This window comes from Babylonia areolata, chromosome 4 (assembly GCF_041734735.1).
Source record: "Babylonia areolata isolate BAREFJ2019XMU chromosome 4, ASM4173473v1, whole genome shotgun sequence".
Classification (NCBI taxonomy): domain Eukaryota; kingdom Metazoa; phylum Mollusca; class Gastropoda; order Neogastropoda; family Buccinidae; genus Babylonia; species Babylonia areolata.
In genome coordinates this window covers 1377848-1384271 of record NC_134879.1, presented here as the reverse complement: position 1 = coordinate 1384271, position 6424 = coordinate 1377848, and positions in this window count along the sequence as shown.

The following is a 6424-nucleotide window of genomic DNA, read 5'->3' as shown; positions in this document are numbered from 1 at the left end:
AAGCAAAGAAAGAAACAAAGCTGGGTGACAGACGCAGATAGATTCTGAAAAGAAAACAGCAACAATAAAAAGAGGAAAGCCATTAATTCAGCTTCTATTTCAGACCGCTCTTTGACAAACCAACAGCTTTTAATATCCAGTCACATTCTGACCACAACTGCACATTAAGAAAAAAAAAAAAAAAGAAAAAAAGGCAGGTGTGTGTGTGGGCGGGGAGGGGGGGGGGGAGGGGATATGTGGATATGTGGATTTGTCACGTTTACTTGAATGGAAGAAACAGCATCAGTATTAACTTCTCTTGTCTCTGTACCGAGTTTATTCCGCTCTTCAGTGACAAAGATGCAAACGTTTACATTCATGAATACGTTTATTTCCCTTGGCTCGCGACATCACTATCCAAAAACACATCATGAAGTCATTTCCAGTGGTACTTGTCATTCGTAAGTGGCTCGGCTTTCCCGCAGGGAGATGTGACTAATGTCCTTGCTTTTTGCAGAACTATGTAGAGATTTAGCTTCTGAGACAGCAGAAGGAATTGGCAATCCCATTCCAACACTCCATTTTTTGTTTCGGACACAAGTTCAAGGTCATTAATTGAATGTGCTGAGTGCAAAAGGAATGTGCACAGGTGACAAAGGCCGCCGTTCTTTCTCTGTCTCTGGACCTTGCGATTGGAATGAACTTCCTCTTTCGCTTCGTCAAGTCTCCACTCTCAGCTCTTTCAAATCTGGCCTTAAAACCCACCTCTTCCCAAAATAGCCTCCCTTGCCTGCCCTTCCTTATCTTTAGTTTCTCCAGTTTTAGAGTTATGCATGCGTGTTAATGACTGGTGTGAAAGCGCTTTGATTTTTTTCTGCACAAGATTCAGCGCTAAATAAATACCATTATTATTATTATTATTATTATTATTAAGGCTGTCCTCCTATCTTCAAAATTACCATTCTAATTTACCTGGGGCTTCAATGTAAAGTGAATAAATAAATGAATGAATAAATAAAAATAAATGAATAGATAACTGAAAAAATAAATGAATAAATTAAATTTCAAGAAATATGAAAAATATAGATGAATTAATTAGTTCATTATAAATATTTAGATAAATAAAGAAATAGATAAATTATATATATATATATATATATATATATATATATATATATATATATATATATATATATATATATAAAAGCAAGTAATCAATTAAATAACCATGTACACGTTGCAGTCTCAGCTGTCTTCCCAGTAAAGCAATGTGAAAATACAACACTGCTTGTTCCCATTCAACTGATCCAAAACTGTAACACCTGATCCAGGTACATGGTGATACCACGAAGATCGGGTAGAGAAATAAGTAAAAACTGTAACACCTGATCCAGGTACAAGGTGATACCACGAAGATCGGGTAGAGAAATAAGTAAAAACTGTAACACCTGATCCAGGTACATGGTGGATACCACAAAGATCGGGAAGAGAAAAGCAGTAAAAACTGTAACACCTGATCCAGGTACATGGTAATACCACGAACATCGGGAAAGAGAAATAAGTAAAAACTGTAACACCTGATCCAGGTACATGGTGGATACCACAAAGATCGGGAAGAGAAAAGAAGTAAAAACTGTAACACCTGATCCAGGTACATGGTGGATACCACGAAGATCGGGAAGAGAAAAGAAGTAAAAACTGTAACACCTGATCCAGGTACATGGTGGATACCACGAAGACCAGGGACAGAAAAGAAGTAAAAGCGACCAATAACAGTCTATCACCAAAATGGACATTGAATCATGGTAACCCAGACAGTATAACACCGGTTTATCAGACCAAGGGTAACCCAGACAGGATAACACCGGTTTATCAGACCAAGGGTAACCCAGACAGGATAACACCGGTTTATCAGACCAAGGGTAACCCAGACAGTATAACACCGGTTTATCAGACCAAGGGTAACCCAGACAGGATAACACCGGTTTATCAGACCAAGGGTAACCCAGACAGGATAACACCGGTTTATCAGACCAAGGGTAACCCAGACAGTATAACACCGGTTTTATCAGACCAAGGGTAACCCAGACAGGATAACACCGGTTTTATCAGACCAAGGGTAACCCAGACAGTATAACACCGGTATATCAAGACCATGGGTAACCCTAGAGCAGTATAACACCGGTTTATCAGACCTAAGGGTCTCCCCCAGGCAGGATAACACCGGTTTAATCAGACCAAGGGTAACCCAGACAGTATAACACCGGTTTATCAGACCAAGGGTAACCCAGACCGGATAACACCGGTTTTATCAGACCAAGGGAAACGCGGATTTATTGAACAAACCCGGCCAAGGGGCCTCACTCTGTGAGTCCTCCAACAATAATCGGCCTTCATAGATTCGTCTGACCCGACTGCCCCAAATCCACTTCACTGTTAAGCAGACGTATCTCAGTCAGTCTTCCCCCCCCCCCCCCCTCCCCCACAAGTGAATATTGTTGTGCAAGAAAGATGCTGCACGAAAAACGTAAGTTTGCCAAGCTTGTGACATACTGTCAAAGAATGTGAAAAAAAAGAGCTAAAAGTATTCTTGAAATGGCAAAGTATTGAATACTTTTGTCACTGCCTTCTTTCTTTTTTTTTTTTTTTTTTTTTTTTTTTTTTTTTTTTTTTTTTTTTTTTTTTTTTTTTTTTTCAATCATCGAGTTCATGTCTTTGTAAGGAACGATTTGAAGTTTTGAATAAACTTTCCATAGACATTGATTTTTGTTTGTCACTCCATGACCAAGATTACGAAAGAGACTGAAATACTGAAGAAAAAAATCAATGAATCAACTTATAAAATTCAGGAGGGGATCAAAGGATCAAACAAGAGAGCACGGTAGCCTTTTAATCAGACGACGGTAAAGATCATCACTTTGTGACAGACGTTTCTCTTTGGCTTGCTTGCTTCCATCTGGTCACTTTTTTTTTTTTTTTTTTTACATCAGAGAAAACCAGACAGATATATCAATCTCTTGACTGCTAATCATTGAAAGGTTGTCATCTGACTGAAGTCAGTTTGAATTTACAGGTCAGGATGTCAGTCAGTCTTTATCTGAACTGCTTCTTCTTGGAAACAGCATTACCTTTGTCCAGCAACAACACTTATAGGAAAACAAAGTCCACTGATTATACTTCAAAATAATTTCACAAAGTTCAACTGTCAAGGGGTCAACGAACATTCACCGAACCGCTGTGATAATTTACACGTGAAATCTTTGTCCTCTTCTCAGACACAAGAAGCGAAAATGTTCACCTCTCAGAGTACATTCGCCCCCCTCAGCCTTGAGCCGCCAAGATTGCCATACAGCACCGCCCATCCATTCTCTGTTACACCAAATACATGGAAACGTCTCGGCTTTGAGAAGAGGGATGACCAATTTTCTCGCCATTATGGCAATCAAGTCTAAACATAGCTTCAGACTCAGAACAGGCAAGACAAGCGGATGATGTCTTTTTATAGTGTCCACTTTACCCATCCTGCAAGGAGTCTGGACGTGCTTTAACCCCTTGAGTGCTAAACCTTGATAAAATTCTGTCAGTGTGGCGCGAGCAAGAGCAAGAACTGCTTGTTGCGTATTTTTGAATGGTGTAATTGACTTTGCTGGGCAGAAAGAATGCAGTTCAAAGATTCAAGGTGCCCAAATAAGGAATGATGACCGGCATGCTCACCTGTAGGCAACAGCCCCTCACTGTCAAGCATACTGATCAACAGCAGTCAAGGGGTTAATAACTGAATTCAGAGATCGTTGACTGGGTGTACTGTTCAGTGCAGAATCGATGAAGTATTGTATCATCGTTGCCGACAACTCGTCTTCAAGGTTACCTTGCAGTAACAATAAAAATATAATATATATAGTTAAAAATGATAAAAGATGGTTTAAAAGGTGCCTTAAGATGACGATAAAAGCGACGTTTCGATTCATAAACTCTTTGACAAACTTCGTTTCGAAAGGTCCAGCAGTCACCATTTGTTCATGTATATTATATACATAGGTTTATCGACAAATTTAAATGTAAAATCTCTTCATGAGATTATACAGTTATTCTTATCTTGTCTTTTAAAATTTCTTAGGGAGTTCATCACAAGATACAAACAAAATGTCTTAAAGAATTCTTGACAAGAAAAAAATTAAAAAATCACATCTATACAAAAATATTAAACAAAAGTTTATAAATGGATGAAGAAAGAACGGGCGTGTGGAAACCACTAAAGAAATAAATGAATAAACAGACGAATAAATAGATCAATTAAACACATTCTAAGGCAGCATACTGACAGGCCCAACCCATAACATTATTTCCCCTGTAAAATAAAACAAAACAATCAAAATAGAGGTCAGCCAAGCTGTTGAATCAGTGAAAACAGAAACAGTTACCCAACAGTCGAAGTCCTAAAAAATCGATTGAAACCTATCAGCAAGAGACGACCATGACCGGCTGTCTATTGTAGGAACGATAACGCTGGGTACAGCCGATACTTCTTTCCCTGTCATGCTGGAACAACATGGCAGACAGACTGCCCAATGGGACCTCACTCTCTCTGCATGGGCTGTCCAATAGTCGCCCTTTGTCTGACTGTGTCTGCCAGAGCCTCAAAAGTGTGTCATTGTTAGACAGAAGTACGTTGACTACTCTTACCCAGATAAGAAAAAAAAAAGAAGAAAGGAAAAATTCTGGCCATTGGGGAAGACGAAAATCGCAGACTCTGGGAGAATATACAGGGAACACAGTACAACTGATAATTATTGCTGTTTTTCTAAAGCAAAGAAATGTTTGGCAGGCTGCTATCGTGTTATCGTGGTGATGTGTTTATTTTATTTCCATCGTATTTCGCCGTTGAATAAGGTAAAAAAAAAATGAAAGGAAGATAAATCTAGTGGTAGTTTCGCAATGTAGTTCAATATTCCGATTTCTGAATCACACGAGAACTCAGCGTATTGCAATGAAGATTGAACTGCTGACGTTTCCGCAAAGACTCTGCCTCCCTTGGTTTAAACCCTTGGTTGCTGAGACTTGGCGAAAAAGAGATCAGCGTGGCAAAAATTACAAACGCAATTCCTACTTTTCTTGTACTCAAGCGTTGATGTTGGAAGGCAAAAGTAGCGCAATCTTTAGAGGAAAAAGTCTACATAAGCAACGGAGACTGATATCCTGACATGTAAACGCAGGCTGCCTCAGCAGCAGTCAAAGTTTTAAACCACACACAACGATCCAAAAGTGACAACATGATACCATTTCCTGTACCTCAAAGAACTGGCATGGGGTTTGCTTTCTTCTTCAAGAGATGGGACAATGCAGTTTCTTCGTCCTTACATCTGTTACTTCAGTCACTGCCTTCTCTTTGTCAGCTATGTGCAGTCATTATGGGCGCCGCACAGAAGAACTGTTCACCAGATCCCTCATGGACCGTCGGCAGCACGTCAAAGCCTGGGCCTCTGCAAACAGTTTTCCTGTCCATTCTGCACTGTTGTCGGTCCATCGATTTTTCTGTCTTCGTGGATGCGGCGGGTCTTGGGTAGGTCAGATCTGGCGGAGCCCATCCCTCTCTAGATCGGGTTTTTCTCATCGGGTTTACTCCACACCTGCGGCAGGTAGTACTGGGTTACATGGTTACCAGTAGCAGAGGAGAACCTCATTCTGACCCAGACTTAGGTCCAAAGTGATCTGAAGGGTTGGTGGAAGACGAGGGTAATGCAGCTTACTAAGGAGACACGATTATTGAACGTGGTTCTGCAGGTTTATTGGACCAGCAATAAAGGGTACTTTTCTCTGCAGTAGAAAGATCAGTTCTTAATCAATCACATTTCTCAAGGCCTGACTAAGCGCGTTGGGTTACGCTGCTGGTCAGGCATCTGCTTGGCAGATGTGGTGTAGCGTATATGGATTTGTCCGAACGCAGTGACGCCTCCTTGAGCTACTGAAACTGAAACTGAAACTCACATTTATTATCCGTTTGTCAGTGATGCAGTTTTGTTGTTAACGAGTAAAGTACAACATCAAACCAGTCAATGTTGCGCTCAATCGAGGATAATTTGATACCAATGATAGCTCTTCTTAACAGGTTTCATAGACGTTTTTACGCTTTATCCCCCAGCCTTTTTATTCAATAACAATGATAGCCTTAGTGATGGCAAGTAATACCAAACTCTTTATTTACACTATTATCATCGTGAACAAAACTATTGCGTCCTGGTTCATTTGCAGCATGTTCACATGAACTCTTTAATCACATACAAGCACGTCCTCCCCTCTCCCTCGGAAAATAACAACAACAACAAACCTAAAATGATGAAACTATTTATTTTGCCCCGAAAACGTTTTCCACCCTAGGTTCCGCCATCACGATCCCATAATGCAGCATAACGTCATTTCCTGTGGCGCCAAGTACTTGTATACGTCT